Source organism: Pipra filicauda, unplaced genomic scaffold, assembly GCF_003945595.2.
Source record: "Pipra filicauda isolate LSUMZ 115617 unplaced genomic scaffold, ASM394559v2 scaffold144_size1929842_pilon, whole genome shotgun sequence".
Taxonomy (NCBI): Eukaryota; Metazoa; Chordata; class Aves; order Passeriformes; family Pipridae; genus Pipra; species Pipra filicauda.
This window is the reverse complement of record NW_024103929.1, coordinates 1,283,315-1,307,757: the sequence shown is the minus strand read 5'-3', so window position 1 is coordinate 1,307,757 and position 24,443 is coordinate 1,283,315. Positions and strand designations below refer to the sequence as shown.

Sequence of the window (24,443 nt, the reverse complement as noted above, 5' to 3'; positions counted from 1 at the left end):
AAACAGAGGTAATGGTCTATTGGAAGCTAGAACTTGGGAGTCTCTCAAAGGCTTATTCATGCAAAATATTTATTTTGATGGACTGTTCACTCATGTTTTCAAAAACAGAAATGTGTTTGTAAGTCCACAGCAGGGATTTGTAGTGTTGGCTTCCCTAAGAAGGCAGCTCCAGTTTGGTTAAGCTGCCCTAACTCAGTCAAAGAGCTGCCTAGAGTCTGGCATTAAGTATCCTGAATGTACGTTTTACAGACTGATCTTGGAAGAACAGAACCTGGAAATGAGATGTTGCAAAGAGTATTTCTTACAAGTCAGTAAAAAAAATGATCAAATCATTGACTCTGATTTATTTATTTTTTTTTCAAGAGGAGGGGGACAAAAAGAAGCCAAGATAAAGTCTGGGGTTTTTTTTCATTAAGTACCCACCTGTTTCCTCTTACTCAAACTCATATTCAGTCATCTTACATCAGTCATTTAGCTTCAGTCACAAAATCAGAGGAGCCTACAAGTCTTTATGTTCCTCCTGTGTCCAGTGGATGGAGAGAAGGTTCTAGAGTGTGGTGCATCTTCTGAATTGTGCCCTGGAAGAGCCTTTTTCAAATGGTTGTTGGGGGTATAGAGGCTTCTAATTTTTAAATGGCTCTGAACACACAAGATGGATCTATATTTCAGAACTCAGAGTAGCACTGGAAACGTCAACCTCATTTCAAAATTGCCAATATTCTAAATCAAAATAAATAGAAATTATTCTTTTGCTCCCAAAAACATCTTAACCTTTGAGCTTATGCACACTTTGCTACACAGAAACCCAAGAGCTCAATCCTGCAATCAGCAGCTGAACAAGTTTTCATATGTGACTGTCACTGGTTATGTGCGGTTAACGTGATTCCACCTCTCCACCAACGCCCTTATGGTAATGAGGATCCACACTATCAGGCACAAAAATGCAGACAATCTTACTGCTTCACGTAGAAAGATTTTTACCTTTCTATCAATCTTACACTACAACTATATTCAGCCACTATTTAGCTTGCAAATAGAGCTTAAACCAAATATTAAATATATATCATCATCCATCAAACCACTTAAATAAACTGCAGTTAGGTTGTCAGGTGACAAGTATGCACACACAGATGTGTATAAGCCCTATATATAATAGAAGAATGTGATGCCAACTTGATTTTTAATCTCTCTGTCTGTATATTAGTGACAATGAAACAATATTTTGAATACAGTCACTTCTTGATAGTTCATTAGCATGCATGGATGGTAACCCTGCTGTATTGCTAGGGGCTTTTCTCTTTTTCCTGGCATCTGATGGAAGGAGTATCTTATTGACATTTATGAGGCAACTTTTCTTGTCCTCACCTAAAAACTCTCTTCCATGCAGTATTGACCATGCCAAAATACACACCTGATTTATGTGGTGGATTTGTTGCAGCACAATTGTCACTACACATAGTCATAAATGATTCAAGAAACCCATTAATACCTCTAAGTCAGCATTCAAAGCTGTTTATTTAGATGTAGCCAAAGCCATGAGGTGTCTGGATAAATCCCAGCCAGGACAATGAGTTCAGCCACAGCTCTGCCAAAGACAAGTTATTTTTTTTGTTTCCAGGTGCTTGTCTACCACAGAAATTACTTAACACCTCAGCTGTCATTCAGTGACATTATGAAAACGTCCCAGTTTCTTTAGTCCTTGTCTGCAGACTGTGGATGGCACCAGCTTAGTCCATCAAAGCAGTGGGGTGAGATTTTCCACTGTGCTCATTTCACTGGACTGGTGTGTAATTGCATTCAGAGGAAAATAAATCTTTCTAGAATAATCATGAAGTTCAACTAGCTTTAATCCAGCAGAGCATGCTGGCATCCCCTACTTATATAATAAATACATGCCTAATAAATAAATGTCTGAAGGAGGCTTCACGGCAATAGAATCCCATTAACAGGGGTCAGGGTTTTACATCAAGGCCTATTAGAGCCCTCTCCAAAGCAGTAAGCTGCTTTTCAGGTCTACTGTGGAGGTTTTGCTTTCTTATACAAGCGAATGTGGTTCACCTCAAGGGAAAAGAAAACAGATCATTTGATCGTTCGCAGTAGGCCTGCACACCACACTGCTAACCATGAAGGGCTCATGGAAACACACCAGGTGAAAGGCACCACAGCCTAATCCAGCAGACCTTTCCCTGGAGCCAGCTCTGGGGACCAAGTCCTTCAGAGAATAATAAAAAGGTGATGGAAAATGCAAAAACAAAATGCAGAAAGATTAATTAAATAAAGGGCATCATTCCAAGAAAACTGTAACAACTCTGTGAAATGTGTTTTCAACACCACAATACTTCTTCTCTGTTTTGTTTCACAGCAAAGCCATTACATGTAAGTGTTGCCTTTGAAACGCCAGGGAAAGACACTGATGAATGTTACACAGCAGACCAGAGGCTGCCAAAACTAACCGATTTCTGTTCAGAGACCCTAAGAGTGAAATCACTCTGAAGTAGCAGAGCTTGAAGAGTAATTAGCTACAATCATAACAAAACAGTGAGCTACTCACCACTCAAACCTCTATGATTCTCTGTCATTATTAGTGAGGTTGATCTTGCAGGTTGCTGAGAATGGACTGTCCACGAAAAGAATTGCTTAGCATGAAAATAGCCAAATGAATAAGGTGCAAAAAAGGTCATTTGTTACGATGAAAAATAAATTGTCAGTGCTAGTAAGCACCGTTTTACCTGTTCCCACCTTTTAAAGACTTAAGGAAAAATTAATCTAAATACAGGCCCACGTACTCTTACCCACTTAGAGTTACCTATAGCAGAGGCAACTTTCCCAGCAGTTGTTAATTCATCATTTCACCACCAAGGGTTAACTTGAGCTTTTTTTTTTTGCATTCTCATCAGCTAGGCAACAGGAATTTTCTCATCATTTTCTTTTGTATCTTGCTTAGAATGATTTTTGCTAATATATTTCTATTTTTGCCTTAAAAAATATCTTACAAAACTTTTAAAAATCCAGAAATACTGGTTTTGGTTCTTCAGGGACAAAGGTGGACAGACTAGAAGAATATGAAAAGAAACATTTTCATAATGTAATCACATATTAGAAATAATTAGTCACTAGAAAGGTAAGGGTTTCTTATTTCTGTGCTTCTGCACTGTTTTATTGATTATTTTCTCTGCAAAGATTTTGTAAACTAGTAGGGAATTTATCTTCACTTTCCAAATAATTTATTGATCAAAAGTAATACTAAAATAAAAATTTAATAAATCTGAAATTTAAACCCAGTAGAAATGTGAATTGCACAAATGAAGTCCACGTTGAATAAAGTAATGGGGGTCAGATGTTTTGATATGACTGATCATGATTTTCCATAACCATCAGTCAGCCAAAACTTCACAAGAAAACATCTTTAAATTCTGCACAAACCCAGTGTGAGATTTCTTAACACTCTTATGGATTCTTTCCCTAGGACTTCTAAGGGAGACACCTTAAAAATCATAAAAGTAGCTAGATATAGTTGTCATAGGCTTTTTGTACAGATGAAAATCTAACAGCAGGGTAGCGTTTTATTGAATTTAGTCTACTTTTTATTGCACATATTTCAGCCAATTGCCATTTTGACTGTCCTGGCCACCCTTTTGAGAATTCAGTTTTTCTGTAATTTCAACACATCAAGAGAGCAAACTTGGAAAAATGCCTTTCCCACCAAAACTACCCACAAATTGCAGAATCAACACTGAAGTATTTTGTAGTGATTATTCCAGCAACAGGATTTGAACTTAACATCCTCTGATGCAGGGGACTGAGATAATTTATTCACTTTTATGAAAATAAAACCCAGCAATGTCCAAAGGAATTACACTCTTCCATAGGCTGAAACAATTATACAAAATGGTTTCCTTGTCAGCCACAGGAACAGTAGCCCTTTTGACATCACCATTTTTTCTAATGCTGTCAAACATCAGTCTAAATGGAAATATTAGGATTTATCACTAGAGCCTCAAACTCGCTGATTTGAAGGGTGAGTATTACTGCATAACTTAGTTAAAGTATAATCTTTCTTTCTGAACTGTTACTCTGTTTTATATCACAGTTATTTGTATACTGCGACTTCTGCAATAAAAGGCATCAAAATCCAGGCTTCAGAAAAGCACTTGCTCCCTTAAGCAATGTCTAGAGATTTTAGCATAAAAGTGACAAGTTCTGGAGCTCTGGCTGTCCCATTGGCAGAGGGCTTATCAACAGTAATGATAATGGAAACTACTGAGTATGTGACCTGGACAGCACAGTGGTAAAATGTCTCCTCCACGTTACAGCTCCTATTTTACCAACACAACGACTTTCTATATTACTTGTTTCACTCCTCCTTAGCTTCAGAAAGTCTCTTGCTGAAAGCAGCAAGTGGATGAACTAGTCCCTTACTGTTGATAATCCCCTTTTCAGCTGCCTTTAATCAGTAGCTGGGTTATCCTATTAATCTTCACTGTGAGAGAGGAGCCGTCCAATCTACCAGCTCAAAACTCATTTCCTCTAGGTCCCAGTGGACCACCAGTCTTTCCAAGAGCTTCTTCCTCTGATTTCTCTTGGTAGTTTCTCATAGCAACATTCCCATGACATAGGATACTAGACAACAAGGAATATCTCCAGTAGTACTGTAGAGAACAGCAATGAATGCAAAGAATAGCAGCTGGATAGAGATCTGTGATGGGGTTATTTAAAACTTTCCTGAATCTCCATCTTCAGTAAAGATTAATTTGATCTGTGACAGGAACAAGGTCTGTTTTTATAGGAAGCCACAGTCAGCACCTGTGCAGTCTAGAACTTGTTGATCTAGCTGTAAAAAAAATAAGTAATTATTCTTGAAATCTACAGAAGCAACATAGGCATCAGGAAGACAAATCTACTAGAAGTTGAAGAAAATGTTGACAGAAGAATAAATGGTTATAAAGTCTCTATAAAAAAAATGCAGCTAGCAAGTTAAAAACAAAGAAACTCCTATTAATCTTGGAAGTGGAGCACTGTTGAAAGGGGGAAAGTGGAATACAAATAGTTTCTACCTTCCTTCAATAGTTTATAACTTCATCAGCAGATCTCTTGGATGGGATTGCCTATGGCAGCAGTGGACTTGGTAGTGTCTCCTTCAGGTCTTTTTTGTACTCCTGAACCCAGATCCACTATTACCGTATTACCAGCTCCCCCACAGAAAGGACAGAGCTAATAGCAAGAAAGAAATCTCCCCCTTTTTTTTCGTACTGTTCTGCCACCCACTTGTCACATGCCATTACTGAGTACCTCTTCTTATGTGATATCATTTTTGTTTATGATTTGCAGTAACTCTCTCCACAGAAAGAGAGAGGACTGAGACATGATCGTGCCTGTTTTGTTTAAGAAAAACTGACCCTTTCTCTGCCAATTTCTGTTTCCAGAAAATAGGAAAGCAGAGAACACTTGCAAAAGAACAGAAAAGAGGATTTGTTATAGTTTAATTTTCTGTTAGCTAGGTAATTATCTTTCCAAAATATTTCTGAAAACTTTCCATATTTCAGTTCTCAATTATCAAGCCAGAGGACACTGGAAAGTGATGATTAGGTGTGAAACACCACTCATGCCCCTGCAGATAACCCTACTGCCAGCCATTTAACACTTACTCTGGTGCCAAAGCTATGAATGATGTGATTTTCAACAGCATTTTGGTGCTAATAAATTATCAAACAGCTTGAAATCAAGACCCTGCCTAGATGGGAGAGTTTCACTACTGAGATCATGGGCAGTGATTCCCATTCAGGGAAGGGTGGGACAGGCTGGTTGGGGAAGTTACTCTATTTCCACAGCAGCAGAGATACCCATGGGCAAGTCAAGGGTGACTGTCCCACACTTCACTTGTCTTTTTTTGAAATGGAAATCAAATTTATTTCTGAGATTCAATCTTGACATGTGCTTTAAGTGTGTCAAGAGTTTCATACTGCCGCATGGGATTACCCCGTGCAGATACAGTTGTCTAGACAGGTAAAGTCCACTTGCCCTCTTTCTTCATTATTAAAGGTTCCTTAAGTACAACTTGCTCAAATCCTTTCTGAAGCAATACTAAGCCAAAAATGCTACCCACCAGCCAGTAAAAAGATGTCAAGAGTTATAATTCTCTGTTAATGTATGTTACATTCACCTCTTTAGTCTACAGGAAATAATTTCTGCACTAGAAATAATGTTTACATGGATTTACAGTTCAAATCAAGAGTGCCAAAAGTAGTTCAGCATCTGGACTTCTATCTGATTGCTAGCACACGTTTCAGAGGCACTAACTGAGTCAACAGAAAGATGTCACGTCAAAACTTGCCCTCTGTGCTAGATACACCAAGTCCTGTCCCATGACTGGAAATTACTTACCACTTTATACTTCTGTGCCTGTATGCCTCGTTTCTCATTCCTAGAATTTACTGTGGAAGACACATGGCCTCTATAAGTGATCTACAGTATATGATACCAATACCTCTGGCAGGATTAGAAATGGGCTCAACTGGGCTAAAAGACGGTTATCAGTGGCTAGCAAGAGAAAAATCCACGTACCTTAACGTACAATTTCCGAACAAGTGCCTGCTATGTTCTGAAGCTGATTTTTCACTCAACTGTGGTATCAATCAGGGATTTCTGCAGTGCAGCAATATGGCATCATGGGAGGTAAAAAATCTAATAGGAAGGAGATAAAGGCAAGACAAAGTCACACATAACATAGATATGCCTAAAATAGCTATTTACTTTTACCTTAGCTGTTTCAGGGCATCCTACCTGCTACCTCAGAACGCTGCAGGCTTTGGCAGGTCTTACATGCCAAGCTCCTCTGAGTACCTTGGGACTGGTTGGGACGGAGGTAGCTTGCTTTCTTCATAACCACCTGTATGGTGCTGTGCTTTGAATCGGCAGCTGAAACAGTGCTAATAACACAACAGTGTTTTTTCAGTTCATGAACAGAGTGAGAACAGCAGCAAGTCTTCCTTTCATGCTTTGCCCCCAGTGAGGAGGCTCGGGGAACCCATCTGAGATAGCTGACCCCAGCTGCCCAAAGAGACATCCCACCATATGACACTGTGCTCAGCAATAAAAGCTTGGAGGAAGGAGAAGAAATGGAAGGCAGATTTTCATGGTTATTGTGTGGTTATTTCATTTGTCTTCCCTCTGTAATATTTCTTTCATTAAAATGGCTGGACATCTGACAGCCAATGGGAAAAAGTGAACAAATTCCTCTTTTTGCCTTGCCATAGTACACAGTTCTTGCTTTCCCTATTAAACTGTCATTATCTTGATCTGTGAGTCTTTTTGCTCCCCATCCTGCTGGGGGAGAGGGACTGAGTAGGTGGGTGGGTGTTTGGCCGTTGGCCTGGGGTAACCCACCATACTTGGACTCCCAAGAGTAGCACTAGATATATATATTTGGATGTACAACTTGGTCTCCTACCACTCACCCTTAAAGAAGTTTTGTGTCAGAGTAACAGGTCTACAAAACCTGAAAGAAGGTAGAAAGAAATGAAAATGAAGCACAGTCACAAAACTTCGCAAATACTCATTGTCCATTTTGTATTGTTACCCTCAATGTGAAGAATATCATGGAATAGAGGCTGTCTCTTCCCCTTCCTGATATTGTGTTTACTTTAAACTCTTGACCATATAACAGGGCTAAAAAGAGAAGCTGCAACCAGTTCTCTGCATTCACTGCCTTGAGAAGTGCTGGCCTTTTTCACTACTGAGCTTATTTTGGGGATTCCACTTTATTGACAGGCCCAAGGAGAATTGCTCACTTATTTCTTTCTTGAAGACACTGAGCCAAATGCCACACAAATGTATATTTGTTCTCTATAGTGGCATTGTCTTTGGTAATCAGGGTTCTCTGTTGGCAACCAAACATCTCACATGCTGTAGGTCTTCTGTGAAGAAATGAAAACAAACTCTTAAGGAAAAATCACTTAAGAAAAAATTTCAGCAAAACTGGACCAAATGGTCTAAGGCTCCTCTTTCTCTGTAAATAAAGTGGTGAAGAGAATGAGATGTTTCAGTGAAAGGTTCAACTTCAGCAGAGGTACAGATGAATGAAACCAATGTATGCACGACTAGAAAATGTTGAGTAGGGAATTTTTTCTACAAATATCTTTCTTCTTTTTCTCTGTTCCCCTTTGTACATATATTCCTCAGGAAAAGTGCTGTGTTGTTGTGGCAAAGGGATTTTGCAAGTATGAATATTGATCTATCCCTTAACAGAAGGAAATTCTTGAGGTACAATGTAACTTCTACCATTGAGTTGGAGTGCTCCAGTAAGTTTTGCGCAAAGGAACTGAATTATTCGGGATTTATGCACTCTGACAAAGAATCTTTGTGCCATCCTCTACAAAATAAAGGCTTTAGAATCCAGTACATGTGTTCTCCTTTGTATTACAGATATTTTACATCTGCTAGACTAGTGTAAAAAGACCTTGAAATAAGTATAATGGGTGTCTTTGGGCTTCCTTACAATATCTCATTGAGATTTTATAGAATATTTTATGAGACAGAGACTACAACTCAGTTAAGCTTTAAGGCAAACATCTTGCCAAGGATTACACTTCTAGAACTGGGTCCAATCTCAAAGGAGAACAGATGAGGTGACATTTTTCAGCTACAGAGTTGGTGACATTTTGCATTTTTAATGCAGAGAACATGCAGCACCTGTACTTGGCTTTATTTCTTATACCTCCACACAGCTAAAGTGCTACTTACAGAACAAGTATTTCAAGAACCTAGAAAGTGAAGATGGATGGCATCATCCACACTTTCTGATCTTCATGAAATAGCCATCGCTCTTTCTAATTACCTTACTCTGAATCAGGTACTATGGGAGGTATTTGCAGACAATTTCTGAATGACTTTTTTTTATCATTTTAAAAGGGTTGGAGTCACTGTAAGTGAAACTGTCAGGAAACAGCTTTTCTGTTTTTTCATAGCTGAACAGGATAGTACAGAAGAGGAAGATAATTCAGTGAAAAATGTCAAAGATGAGTAGCAAAGTTGCTGATCTACTAGGTCAAAGGAAAAAATACTGATTTAACCTGAAGAATGATCTGGAGCTTGGATTTTACACCTTTTCTGCACTTTCTGCTATTAAAATAATGCCTAATACACACCCAGATTGGAATTCTGCTTGTGGATTCAAGTTGTGAAGAAAATTTTAATTGTTTCAATCATTCAGAAAAAAAAATCTTTAAATGAAACCCTGTATCAGGTTTGGGGTTGAACTCTGGGTTTCAGTCCAGAGGCTGAAAATAACAATTTTATCTGTCAGGGTAGGGTTTTAGAAAGCATAGCCAATTTATGATAATTGTTGATTAGAAACCAACACCATGAAAAATTTCCATCTGTGGATACATTTATACCCTTCATTGGAAAAGGCACTGCCTGTGGATGCCCCATCCCTGGAATTGTAGTTCACCATCCTTTCCAAACCAAACCATTCTCTGATTCTATGGCAATATGCTCTAGCTTTGGATTCAGCCCTGCTTTGGGCAGGCGATGGGACGGGATGACCTTCAATCTAAATTATTCTGTGCATAACTGGTAAAACAAAATATCTAAGCTGCTGGTATTGATTTATTGTAATTGGGAAGAAATTTATGAACTTTGTTTGCTCTTGGGAAGAAACAAATGATTTTTGCTTGCTCTTTGGCTTGCAAACTCCTAATCAAACTTGCTACTCAGGATTATTGCATTCTCTCATGATCATTGATGTTAGGAATAGGATTTGTGTGAGTGACTTGTGATTTGGAATATCTTCTTTTTTAAAATCTTCTAGGGGATACCTACCTGTGTCTGTGGCTAGTGGGGCACTGTGAAGCTGAGAGATGACCTGTCACCTGATGGTGACAGCTAATCAACAAGTTAAAAGGCACCAATGGAGCTACTGCAATTCCCCATGTGTGCACTATTGTAAATATAATTCAGCTTTAAATGCTCTGTCCCTGACAGCTATGCTGCATTACCTTGCCCTATCCATGTGCTGACAGTATGTTCACAGTCAGTGAGAGCACCTCATGTATTGTAGCTTGTCAAGGAATAGTGACATGATGATTTATCTGAGCCTTCCTGTGCTTCTTCCTGGACTTTGACTACCTTGATTATCGGGCTCCTTTATTATTCATCTAAAGAAAGTGAGAAGGAATGACTGAGTAATCACTGAAAAGTGATAAATTCCCAGAGCAATTCTTCAGAAGGTCTAATGAAGCCCAAGCACCAGTCAGATCAGCAATTTGGCACACGGGTGGCTCCAGGGTGCAGCTCAGCCCCCCTAGAAAACTCTGGAAAGACTCTGGAAACTAGATGATGCCCTAAATGAACAAAGGCTGTTGTTCAACAAACTGAGTGACATTGAGTATTCCCAAAAGTTTTTTTTTAATATTATTATTAGATTAGAATCAGTTCTTAAATCACTAAATTGTGTGGAAATTTCCCATTCCAGAAGTAAGCAAACATTCAAGAGTATATATATTTTACTTAGCAGCTACCACAGAAAAATATACAAAGCGGGAATCTGTTAAATGCAAAACCTAACTGGATATAAAAATGTATTCCCCTGACAGGTCTGTTTCTCTAATAAAATTTCATTAAAGAGGGCACCATTGTTTTATGGAATATTCTGTGGATTAATATATAAAATTTACAGCTGTTTAATGTATCTCAAAAAGTCCAGTTTTGCATTGTACTTTAATTTTTTGTCAGCATAAGTTTCTCTTGAATAATCCTCTGTAAAAAGGCTTCATTTTGCTTCAGTTCTTGTAAAATACTTTTTTTGATCAGGTTTATTACCTCTGAGTTCATTTGAATTTATCAAATCCAAATAGGTGACACTAAAGTCATAGTTTATTAATTAAGAATTGAACAGATTCTTGGGACTTGATTCTTATAAAACAAAAGTTTAGGACAACACTGGTAGGGTCCAAAGGGGGGTCCAAAGAGATCCAAAAGGGTGAGGTATTTGTTGCATTTTGTGAAATATCTTTGTTGTTTCATTACTTTTGCCTGGTGCACTGGTGATGATGACAGAAAAACTGGAGCAGACCATGACACAATGAAAGGAAAACAAAAAGAATAAGACTCAGAAAAGCCAAGGTGTTTTAACTTTGTGTTTTAACTTCATATTTTCTGCAGTAACCCAACCCAAAACCTGAACACAAGGAGGAACCTGGAGCTCTGAACACGCATGTTATAATGGTATCTGCAGAAAGGCCAAAAAAAGTAGGTGAGTGAGAAATGTTTCCTGGTTTGGTCTGAGAGATGATGCTCCTCTGCCAGACTGAAAGGGTCCTTTTTATGTAAAATATAGTTTACTATATGTAGGGACTTATATATATATTATATATATATAGGAAAATTAATGAATGTGGAAATATATGTCTACCATATAGATTTATGTGTGTATTAGGCACATGTGCAAATGCATAGTTGCAGGAATTGGGACTGAGTAGAATAGTTCTGGAAGCCAGGAACTGGTTTCCAGGCTTCATTGTTATCCTGGTTGATTCATCATTTAAAATAAGTTTAAACAGACAACAGAAAGCTTAAGTGCTGCAATTGTTTCTGTGCATACTGTCAGCTTATAATTTAGCAAAAGAGTGTGCAGGACTGTGTATGACTGGCACATCTCAGGGACAATGGAGAGGACACAAAATTATATGTCCACTTTAGAAAAGCTCAGTTTCACCTGAGAAATAAAGACTTGTAGTGCAAATGTTCTTCCAGCCTGAAAAATCTCTACCAACACTTAGAATAAAAGTAAGACAAACATTTCACAGGGTCAGAACAACTTATGTTTGAAACAGCTTTTCTAGGACAGACCCTCCATCTTGATTCAAGACTGAAGGTCTTCTCAGAGTATGCCTGAGCTCACATGTGGGTGACACAACTGATCCAGGCCTGACTTCAGTAATTTTTAATAGCGTTCTTTGTAATATACTATACAATGTGGTCACAGTAGTCTCTTCAGGTCTTGAAGGAGCGAACCAGAAGGATATATGCAATATCTTTCAGGATACTTAGACAGAAGGCCTCTGTGGCAGACCTGTTCACTCACAAGGGGAAAGAGTTTAAAACATCATCAATAAAAAAAGGGACTGATTCACCCAATGTAATGTTTCAAAACTCTTACGTTTGCACAGTACAGAGCAAAGCTGCCAAATTTAAAATTTAAGTTAGTTTATTAAATAACTTGATAATATTTCAGACAGTATACCTGTCCCCTTGTTTCTCTTTTGTTCTGGGAGTTTGAGATCACTGTTTGCTTCGTTTGACCTTTAGCCTGTCTAGGTTCCAGTTAACTCTGATGGAGAAATGTTAATGTGCTCCAGCTTAGCCTGACTCACCCAGAGATTTGGGGAATTTTCACAGAAGTGGTTTGTTTCCCATACAAACGGAAAAGGCTGATTGTGGAAGGGGAAAGTGAAACCACCTCACAGCTTCCACACGGTGCTGTCAAATAAATTATCGTTCCTGTCCCAGGAGGGGAATTTGGTGTGCAGACCTGTGAGCGCAACTGGTGCCCATCAACGCAAACAGAGGGATGTGGGGGAGCTGTGACTTGCCTGCTGCGGGCCTTAACCAAATATTCTCCTCATTTTCCTACCACTTCTCCACCGGTGCCCTAGTATTCTTAACAGTTGTGATGTTCTCAGCCTCTGCTTGCCTTATAGCGTTAAATGGCTCAATGACATTCTACATTAATAGGTACCTTTGTGAAGAATGCAGGGTGTAATTTTTGCTCTGCAAGGAATATTATACGTGTAGGCTGGCATGCACACAGGCATAAGTGTGTCTCAAAACACTCTTCCACACTCCCCTTCCTACATGAGAGGGCAATAAGCCAGTATAAGCATATGTCTGCTGTATATATGGCTTTAATGAGAAGAGGAGACAGTGTAGATCAGCCATGTTATAGCTGGTGAGGATGTCAATTCTTCCAGCCAGGGCAGCATTCCAAACCTGAGACTTGTGCGTTGTAGTAGCAAAATGTCAAAGCCCCTCTCACATCATGTCACAGAGCACGATGCTACTTTTGCCCTCTACTTGATCATTAAACACACAATAAATGGCACAAATGCTTCCATCAGTCCTATAAATACTCTGCATACCTGTTTGAATCGCACATATCATTGCAGTGGCAGCAATTTGCATGCATTGTAATCTCATGCTGATTTAGTTCTAATGTTAGTCACTGATTCACTAAGTTATTTAGTAGAAATAGACTTCAGATCCATGATGAGCTCTGCCAAATTTCACTCTGTTTGATTTCAGAAGCCCTAAAAATCAAACAGTGAAAGAGTGAACTTTATCTTACACACAGAATAGGTTATGAAAATTTTCAGGCCCACAACCTCAGTAATGCAGTCAGTTCCCTCATGTGACTCTACTCCCTGATTTCCTGTGGGGAAATAGTAAACCAGCAAATCTTAAGCTCAGCTTGTGTCGAAATACTCTGAGTCTCTCAACTAGGACCCTTTTGCCCTGTAAAAAAATTGGTTATGTGTCCTATACAGAGCTGACAACATACAAATGCTTTCTGATCACTTGTCAATAAGATACTGTAGCGGTAATAGCACTTGAAGAGGCCAAAAGCAGTGTTTCTGAGACTTATAAATATTGTGGGATTTTTCTCATTATTGGACTTCAAGTTTTGTGAAGACAGTTCCTCTATTAAAGCAGCAATAAGCCTCCATCAACAACAGCTGAATGACACTGTCAGTCTTTCATTCACGTAGTTGAACTGTTGCTCTTACACAGCCAACTCATTGTACCACTGTCAATCTGTCACCTGGAAATGACACTACAAGTGCTACTTGTATCAGTGACCGAACTCAAAAGCAAAGTCAGACACAGACTGCTTCTACAGGAAAATTCATTAAGATTGTCATATGGAATACCAAGTATGAGATGTTCAAGCTCTTTTTTCCACTGCTTAGTTCCAAATTTGTTTCAAATACATTCTGAGAAGAAAGCAGCAGAATTAGACCCTAATTCAGCAAAAATCTAAGCACATGGCTGTCTTCCACTCCATCAGTAACACCACTAAAGTAATGATCAACTGTTTGCTGAATTTGTTTTGCTCTGATGAAACCATATCTGTGCAACAAAATCTAGTCTGCTGCACTAAGGGGATATAGTACGTAGCTTTTATCCATAAAAGATGAGTTATAAATTGTGATCTCTTTTTCTACTGTGAGCTACAGTATGACTCCTAGCTTAACCACAGAGCAGAAGAACACCAAACTGCCCAAAGAAATTAAGTTGGCAAAGCCACAATCATTATCTTCAAGCACAGTTTGAAAGTGGGCAATTTTCTGAGTTCACGTTTCTCCTACGCAAAATGGGATCTCCTGACTCTGTTTGCTTCTATTATTCTCATGCAAACCCACAGTCCAGGACAATTAGACATGGTCTTCTTTGGGGAAACACAACAAAGACAATAGTTAAAGATATCCCCTAGTAGGATATCCATAATTTTCAGTGACCTTAGCTCTCACAAGTCAGGAAAATTGATGTTTGCCACCACAACATTATTTACTCTTTTTCTGCACTACTTAGAATCACAGAGTGCTTTGGGTTGTAAGGACCCTTAAAGATCATCCAGTTCCAACTCCCCTTTCAGTAGAACAGGTTACTCAAAGCCCCATCCAGCCTGGCCTTGAACATTTCTAGGGATGGGGCATCCACAGCTTCTCTGGGCAACCTATGCCTGAGCCTTACCACCCTCACAGTAAAGAATTTATTCATGTCATCTAATCTAAACCTCCCCTCTGTTAGTTTAAAGCTGTTCCCCTTTGTCCTATCACTAAGGCCCTTGTCAAAGGTCTCTCTTCAGCTCTCTTGTAGCCCTTTCAGGTACTGGAAGGTGCTGTAAGTTCACCCCTGAGCCTTCTCTTCTCCAGGCTGAACAGCCCCAAATCTCACAACCTATCTTCATGGGTTGCCTTCACCCCATGTTTGTCATGTCTAGAGGAGATTGCTACCTCCTCTATCCCAGGTTTACACAAAACTTGAAGGACATTCAGTTCATAACTTCCCTTTCACTTAACTGTTGAAATTCGGAATGAAATAATATCAATGACACTTTGGAATGCAAAGTAAGTCCCTAATGTCAAATAATAAACTGGGCTCCTTGTAGATCAGTGGAGAGAAAGAGACTCTAATACCTAACTGAAAAAAGCCTGAGTAAAGGCATGAATGCTCCTGCAGAACTTCCTAAACATCTATGTAAAATCCAGACCTCATTGCAGAGGCTAAACTTATATTAACTTCAGCAGCGCCAAGACTTAACCCTCAGTTTTAAGTTCCAGCAGGGTGGAAAGCCAACTTTAGAGAAAGTGATGGGACTAGGAAAAAGGAGAAACTTCAGGGGTGCAATAACAATTAAAATGAATAATAAATTTCAACTGAGGTAGAACTGGGAAAAATGTCAATGCTGACAGTGCTGTTTCAGCTGGGATTAGACTCTACTTATTTTATGAAGAATATTTTAGTAGAAAATAAGCAATTTATCAGTGCCTCTTCTGGAACTGTTTCCATGTTTGTCTAGAGACAAAGTCTGTGCTTCCTTTTCTTACATGCTTTTTTAAATTACTTGCTTCTTTTTTGTCTTCTACTCACTAACATTTTTCCAAGTTGCTCAGCTTGGTTCTCCACTCTCTCCATAGTATGAAAGCTCTATTGTTCCCTGTGAATGCTCCATCACTTACCCCTCCTAGCTCCACACTTTGGCACAAATGGCCTCTTTTGAGCTTCTGTGTGAAGACCACCTGCAGCAGACCTTGAAATGACTAACGTGGAGGTAGGCTGAGATCAGCTTAAACTCAAGTTTCAAATGTACTCTACAACTCTTGCTGTTTCCTACTCCCCAAAACTACTTCATTTCCTACACTGACTGCTAAAGCAATAGTCCTTAAAGAGGGAGCGATGATTTACAGTGACTCTTCTTAATACATGAACATTAATTTTATTTATTGTACCAAGCACCAAATTTACTAGAGACATAGTCCATGATTGGCATTTTGAAGGAAATATGGTATATTACTCAAATCTATGGATATAGCTGTAGAGATTTATAGAACATTGCCTTTAGTAGTTAGAATATAGTATATGACTAGTGCTGAGGTCATGTCCAATGTTCATTTTGCTCATTTACTTTTGAAGGTGGAGTTGAAATAGTTGAAATTCACAATATAAAAGGGATTTTTTGATAATAATATATTGAAAAGTAGATATGTAAAGGTAGACTAAATAATAAATTTAATTTAATAGCAAACAGAAATTATTTGTGGCTTTTAACTCCTTGAAAATTGCATTTTAAAAATACCTACTGACCATCTGATCCTATGAAGACTCAGTATTAGTCAAAGGATACATCACTTGTCTAGTCCCTTGCCTGGTAGAGAGTGGCAAAAGGGACAACTCACAGTAGCTAAGTACGGTGGCTGATCATAGAATCATAGAATCATAGAATCATAGAATCATAGAATCGATTGGGTTGGAAAAGACCTCCGAGATCATCGAGTCCAACCCTTGGTCCAAAGCCAGTCCATTTACTAGATCATGGCACTCAGTGCCACGTCCAATCTGCGTTTAAAAATCTCCAGGGATGGTGAATCCACCACCTCTCTGGGCAGCCCATGCCAATGCCTGATTACTCTCTCTGTAAAGAATTTTCTCCTGATATCCAACTTAAATTTCCCCTGGCGGAGCTTAAGCCCGTGCCCCCTTGTCCTATTGCTGAGTGCCTGAGAGAAGAGACCAACCCCCACCTGGCTAGAACTTCCCTTCAGGTAGTTATAGACGGGGATGAGGTCACCTCTGAGCCTCCTCTTCTCCAGGCTAAACAACCCCAGCTCCCTCAGCCTCTCCCCATAGGACTTATGCTCCAGTCCCTTCACCAGCCTTGTTGCTCTTCTCTGGACCCGCTCCAGCACCTCAATATCCTTTCTGAACTGAGGGGCCCAGAACTGAACACAATACTCAAGGTGTGGCCTCACAGGGTCACAGGGTCAGTAATGGTAGCTCAGTTCTCCATCTATTCTCTTAATCAGGTAAGAGATACATTGAAATCAACTAAATTGCTCAGGATTAACAATAAGGCAATTTAGTGCACAATCAGCCCCAACAGAAAAATTCCTTGTAGTTCATTGTGCAGCTAAGTAGATAAGAAAAATCTGCAGTTTCCAAACATCCCAGACTCCTAACAGCCAGACACAGGCACAAAGGCACGTGCTGGGGAAATGAAATTAGCAAGTGGTGTCATTTGTTTTAGCATATGATCACATCTGACATGCATGAGCTTGTGTCTCATGCGTTTTCTTGTTGGTGCTGGAAAAAGAAAAATGTGAAGCCAGTTAGGAATGTCTCTGAATGTGATGCTTTCCTTTTTCCCCGTTCTCTCTTTTCCTTTTCTTTCAGTAAAAACACCGGAGATGTTTAAAACCCCTAAATCATACAAGGCATATTTTTAATATCTTGTACTAGGGATAACCTTTTTAATAGTACTGGAAATCCCCATATAGCATATATAGGTGTATCCAGATGGATTGTTTCCATATGAAGGCATTTTCTTTTGCCATTTTTCATTCTATTGTATGTAGCTGTAACTTATGCTTTTTATAATGAAGGGCTACTCTTAATAACCTTGTATTTATTTTATTTTATTTTTTTTAGAAAGAGCAGATGTGATGAAGTGAATGAGAGCTATTGGTTTAATAAAGCACAGTCATCTTCTCTCAGATGTTACAATAAACCAGATTAGATAGACTTTTAATGATAAAGCTCCAATGTTACCTCTGCAGTTGATAAATGGTCTGAAATTTCATTTTCCCTGTTCTGTGTACCTTGCATACATGCCTGTGTTTAACTGTTTAGAATCTATCATTGTAACAACATGAAAGCAAAGAAACCCAGGATCTCAAAATAGCTCATTATACAAATGATGATTCCTACCTGATAGGGAGAAGTGAAAGGTGACAAATCCTTCCCTCTCAATTAAATTCCCTTCATGAGAGCCTTTAGTATGTTTCTGACCATCTTGTCAGTCAAGCAATAGCAGAAAATTCAGTGTCATTATGGAAAAAAAGACATTAAAATATTTTTAGTGGTGGAGAGAGGGGATATGCGAATATACTTCAAAGAAAGGGTCTTGTTTTCCTTTTATTCCCTCAGTATTTCCATGAAACCTAAGGCAATGACATCACAACAAAACAAGGTTGCCAAGATATACTATACAAAAACATGTTTTCACATGGTTACATTTTCTGCAAATTACAGTTCTTGGAATATAAATCAGAATAATTGTTTAAATCAGAGTGACTGTTGAAACAGATTTACAGAGATCAAATCAAAAATGTAATAATTCTTGTGGTTTCACTAGTGCTCAGAGCACCAAATACTTCTGAAAATTTTGGTTGTCAGTTATATATAGTGTTTACATTAACATGCTGCTTGAACAGAGAAAATATATATTTTAAGATGAAAATGTGAATCCAGGGTTACAAGAATGTTTCTGAAACAGCTAAGTCATCTTGTTTCAAGTAAAACCAGATGTTTGCTTAAAGTGAAAGGCAATCATTTCTTTTAATTATGTTCACTGGTTAGGCCACCAGGAATATCCATATGTGCACACAATGATCCGATTAAAATCAAAGACCTTACAATGGAGAAAGCAATCAACAACTGAAAGACCACCAAATGACATGTGAGGCACTGACCTGGTTTCCACTACCTCTGTTCACTCATTTTCACTCAGCAAGTTGAGCAGGAGAGACTGCTGGAGTCCGCTGAGGTTCCCTGGGAGTGTCACGTCCCTGAGACCTGGAGGTATCTTTGGGAGCAATGGCCTCCTAAACAGTTGCTCCAAATTGATGAACCTGGTCTAGACACATTTCTCAACTCAGCACAGGGTCAATACCTGCAAAAACATTCTGTATGCAGTAAGGAAACAGCTGCAATGCTCTTCTTTGGTCATTTCAGTACGTGTGGCCTTGTGGTGAGTCTAGTGGAAGAGAGAAGAATGTGGAAACTCATAAAGTGTTTTGCATGAATACTTCACCAGAAGAGAAGGGGATGGCCAAATGGACCAAACAAGTAGATTTTCATGTCCTCCTGAAATCCTGTAGATGCCACATAACTGTGCTTGGCAGAGACTGTAAGCCCAAAACATTACCATGAGGTTTCTTAAACAACCCATAACTGTAACAGCTCTTCATGTCCCAGACATTTCAAATGCACTTATCACCGGAATTTTTATCGGTGACTGATGGCTTTGAAACTATACAACACTTTTTGTAGTTTGAAATTTCTATGCAAAACTTTGTTGGTCATGTATATAAGGATCTACTCTTAGCCCTCCTGTGAAGAAATACCAAAAGCTCTGGCCTGTGGCAGGAGATGTACCTTCTAACTACTTACAGAGCAAAAAATGTTCTTCTGGAAACTGGCACCTACCCCCAGTAGGGGGTACCTCCTCAGCTCCTCTGTGATCCTATCAGCAGACAAGGACAGCTCTATAACCACCTATTTCAATGACAATTATGTTTATGAAAAAGAAATCAGAAAAAAGAAAAAGAAGGGAAGAAAAATTCTGGCATTAATCAGGTGATTAAAAGTATTTACAAAAAAAAAAGAATAAAACATATGGCTCCAGTGAAGCTACTAAGATTTTTAACCCTAATTTCAATGAGCCAAAGAAACACCCTTTTCTATTTTCCCCTGTGACTTCCGTGGGGTATTTTATTGTACACATTCAGGTTCTGTGGTGAAGGTATTCTCTTCTGTTTGTGCATGATCTTGGCTCAACTGCTTTATTGTTTTGCTTTTGTTTCTAGTCCATCAATACCTCTCACCAAAGAAGAGATTGTTTTACTTCCATCCTCACTGCTCTGCACAACAACCTTTCTCTTACCCAAGCCTTACACTTAGATTAAGTTCAGCCTCTACAGTGTTTTTCGATAAAGATGGATATGTATACATAACACCTGTATCCATGGCAACTTCATTTTGGTGTGTGAGTCCTGTACAGTCTTTTAAATGTTCCCCTTTCACATGGCTTCACTTAACTGTCAGTGTGCTAACAGGGCCCTCTGTGCATTGCCTCCAGTTCCTTAAAGCTCCTCTCATTGTTTTGACTAATAAGCAGTTACATTAAAACTTCGAGCCAGGATATTTAGAGGGAAAAAATCCTGCAGACCCTGCAAATTTAGTAGCAGGCACTTGATTTTTGTTGATTAGCTTGTAGATGATGTTGCCAGAAATATCTTCTTCAAGGCATACTCCTGTCTTGAAATACAACATCTTCACCAGCTTTCAACACAAGACAGGAACCAAAATGAGTTAGCATCGGAGCAGATGACCTCCAAGAACTTCTGGCACTGCTCTATGGAAAGTAGATGGCATTAATACTGATATAGAAGAGTAGCAGGTAGGCTAATTTGTAACCCAGTAGGATCCCAAAATATGTCCAAAATATTATTTATTACTAGAAGTTATAAAATAGAGTTAAGGCAGATTTTATTGTTTACTTATCCAAGCCATAAAATATACAAGTACAGGAAATATAAACAACAGCAAAACAATCTGTGCAAAGGTAAGCTTTCAGCTGGCCTAATCATCTCTAAATTCTAATTATTATCTCATGATGAATGGCTGCTGGAGTACACAAAGGATGATACCAGTTCCCTGTTCCACACAGACCACCACACGTCCATTCAACTGTATTATCACATATTCTGCCTTGACAGAAAATTTAATTTTCTCATCACCATTTGGTGAGTTTTCTTCTGGAAAAGGGCGTACTGCCTGCCTTTCTCTGGACTCGCTTTTGCAGGTGGATTGTTCTTTTCCACTGTAGATGAAGGAACAGTCAAGAATGTGTCCCTTCCTTATTGTGCTGGCCTGGGTGAGTTTTTCTAGTCTAGTTTTTATAACCTTTCCATCACTAAATTCTACTCATTTGCCAGTGGTATGTTAAGTGATACAAGCAATATCTGTTATATATACTGTGAGTTCCTACTCACTGTCATTTATTACTCTCCTTTTCCACACCGCTTTGGAAGCAGCACGTCCTTCTGTACATACCTCTTTCCATGCCACACCACTAAATGTCCTACGGCTAATCTGCAGGCAGCTTAGGAAAAGGATATAAAATCACAGAATAACATTAAAAAGGGTCACAGATTATATTACTAACACATTTAATATATCCACATGCCCACACAAGGTCCACATATTCACCATTACAGGCATGTGCATTTCTGGTTTTAAATCCTCCATTGACCGGGACTCTACAACCTCTTCTGAAAATTTATTCTGTTCCTCAACTGTGGGATTTTTTTACTAATATATAACAAAATTGTCCCTCTTTGTAGGTTAAACTGGTTACATCTTGTTCTATGCACCATGGCTGTGAAGAGTGGGTTATTCTACTTTCCTGTATTGTAAAGACTCCTGAAAAACAAACATTGGTTTTTGAAACCCTCTAACTAAATGGACTAGATTCAGAATTCATTAGGAATAACTTAATTAACAGAATGAACACCATGACTGACTCGAGCAATCTGAACTAATCATCTTATTTCAAACTAGGTTTTAAAAAAACATTTCTAGAACTTGCAGACTGATTGTATATTGGATGGAAACATCTTTGTAAAATATCAGAAGTTTGCAAAATGAATTCATTTTTACAACTATTTTATGAACTTGGAAAAAGTGAAATTTAAATGAGAAAAGTTCAATATTTGTCTTTTCCTCTCCTACTTCTCATTTCATTTAGCCAGAAAATGAACTCAATGTTTAACAAAAGTATGTTTTATATCAAGTAATATTTAATTACTATGTTTGTTTAATAGAGATTAATAATTAAGCAGCCTGAAATGCAATCAGTAGTTTATAGATAAGAGAAAAACATTTGAAAGGATCTTAAGTAAACTACAAAAACATGGGCTAATCTTATGAACAAATGCAAATCCATAATCCTGTTTAGGCCATGGTCTGCTGGTAATGCATTCGCAATTAAAGTACTCTGTGATTTATAGAAGTCAGAAAGGAAATTACTCAGGAACATTTACACTGTATACTTACAACAAGCTCCCCCTCTCCCGAAGGACAGGACTTTGCCATGGCTCAGTTCAGAAGATCTTTGACTTGTTTTGCAAAATGTTTGCTTGACTTCTTCAACTTCGTCTGTTAAATATGCTCAGCTCAGTAAGATAACTGGCACACAGGGTTACACAAGACTTGTAATTACAGCATCAATTCTTATAAGGTAATTTCTAACAAATGGAGGAGTCTATTTTTATTTTATTTTCATATTCATTAAGGAAAATGTTCAGACTAAATAATTTCCCTTGTCATCTAGAACTCAGTGCACGAATAAATATAATTATGAACTCTTTTCATTTTTAAAATTTCAGACTATTTCAGTCTATTCTAGTTATTACAATATCTATTCGGGATACTAATATTAGTGGCAATGATAAAAACGAAAAAATTTTCACAAAGAAAAATCTGAAGTTATTTAATTTTAAAATCTTCATGAATATTTAACTTATTTTTAAAAAGCAAACATTGTTAAAAGCTGCAACATTGAGACCATTTTAATGGAATATGTAGGTTATAGGAAAAATAATTTGTGAAACGTTAAGTAAAATATTTGTGAATTTTCTTTAGCCATGTTTATCCACCAGAAATCCCCATGGGACAAAAATGCAATAACGTAAGGTGAGGAAAAAAAACAACTTTCAATCATGAATATAAGTTGCTCTCAACTTGTTGATCTTGCCTTAGTCATAAACTTTCTTATAGGAAAGCCGGGAATGAACAACAAACTTATTGGTATTGAGGAACAAGATGTGGTTCAAGGTTTCTGTCAAAGCAAGCCCTTGATTCTGTGATATTCACCTGTACTTTTTGTCTCTACTGTTAAAGGAATCCCTTGTGGAGATACCAGTAGCAGAGCTGCTTGAAAACACTGCCAGCATTAGTCTTGGTCTGGGAGAGGCTGTAACCAGTTGTAGTTGGCTTCCCACCAAACCCCAAAGGCTACAGAAGAAAAGCTCGCAAAAGAGAGAGAAGAAAAAAAATGGAATCGCAAAAGCTATATAAAATATATATATATTTTACATATATTACAGATATACAATTAAGGTGCTATGTACATATGAACATAAGAATCCCAAATCGCTCCCAAAAGGAAAAGAGGGGAAGGGAAAATGTGAAAAAGCACAAAAAGGGACAAAACCGGACAAAACCAAAACAGGTATGCACAATCGAAAAACCCGGTAACGAACAAAATAAAGAACTAGCAAAATCTCACCACTTCCCTTGAGAAAAGCAGGACGGCCGGACACGGCCCAGCACTCTCCCCTCACACGTGACAGACAACAGCAGCCACTGCAACCCTCAGCTCCAGATAAACAAGGCCGAGACAGGGACCTACCATTCCCAAACCTGGAAGAAGAGGGAGAGAGGTCTCTGACCGGCTTTGTTCATACCTCAGTTTACGTAAAGGAATAGCGTGGAATACTTCCTTGGTCACTTTCCTAGTTCCTTCCTGGTTACAGGCTGGTCTCCAGGAAGGCCTAGACTGAAACTATCACAGACACAAATGATTTTACAATTGAAAAATTAACTAACTGACCTTGGAAAAAAAATGCAAACAAAAAAATAGGATTCCATGCCACTTCTTGTGTTAAAGAAATGAAAAGTCATCATCCTCCATGAAGTTTTTTGCTGCTTATTGTTAAGTACAAGTAAGCATTTTAAGGACTAGAGTAACTGATGGCAATGATATAGTTGGAATCTGAAGTAATTGCACTTTTAAACTTCATTAGTATAGTGAATGTACAAGATCCACAAATTGATGGTACTTCCAGTCTATCTGATCTTCACAAAGCCATTGGGAAAACTGACTACTAACAAATACCAAAGGCATTTGAAAATCAGTTAATAGCTATGTTCAGTGGAAAAACCTACACCAAATGAGATTCTAACTTATCTTTCCTTTCAAAAGCTGTAAACACCCAATAGCTGTCTGTGCTTTATCACCTGCAGCAGACTCTTAGAACTTGGAGCAACTGCACACATTGTGATTGCAGCCTGGCTGGGGCAGCCCAGGCTATACATACCCTGATAGATTTAAGGTGTGGGGATTAGAGGTAGAGATAAGAATCTGAAGGAAGTAGTCCTCCACATGCTCCCCATCCCTCCAAGCATCAGCTCCAGAGAAAGTCTGGAATTTGGGTAAGACAAAAAGGTGTCTGTTGGTGGAACTACCACCATCAATATCACAATTGCACATGCGTTGGACTTGAAAACGGCAGCATTATAACAAATTCCAAGGAATTTCTGGTATTTCAAACTTTAAGGGGAGTCAATCCTGCTTGGGATGGGGAATGTGAGTGCAGGCAAAG

General features: G+C 38.5%; 1 long non-coding RNA gene across 3 annotated transcripts; it reads right to left on the bottom strand.

Moving 5' to 3' along the window:
* Positions 1-3,985: 3,985 nt before the first annotated feature.
* Positions 3,986-23,098, bottom strand: LOC113982178. 3 transcript variants are annotated; one of them, XR_005562547.1, is made up of 10 exons: positions 22,933-23,098; positions 22,114-22,215; positions 20,225-21,160; positions 19,447-19,551; positions 18,747-18,946; positions 17,983-18,066; positions 13,137-13,304; positions 6,781-6,926; positions 6,562-6,681; positions 3,986-4,831 (listed from the first exon to the last, which is right to left on the bottom strand). It is a non-coding gene; the product is annotated as an uncharacterized LOC113982178 (long non-coding RNA). The 3 variants fall into 3 exon arrangements; XR_005562548.1 differs by lacking the exons at positions 3,986-4,831; positions 6,562-6,681; positions 6,781-6,926 and adding an exon at positions 9,931-10,154 and having other exon boundaries at positions 19,447-21,160; XR_005562549.1 differs by lacking the exons at positions 3,986-4,831; positions 6,562-6,681; positions 6,781-6,926 and adding an exon at positions 11,533-12,070 and having other exon boundaries at positions 19,447-21,160.
* Between the last annotated feature and the right edge of the window lie 1,345 nt (positions 23,099-24,443).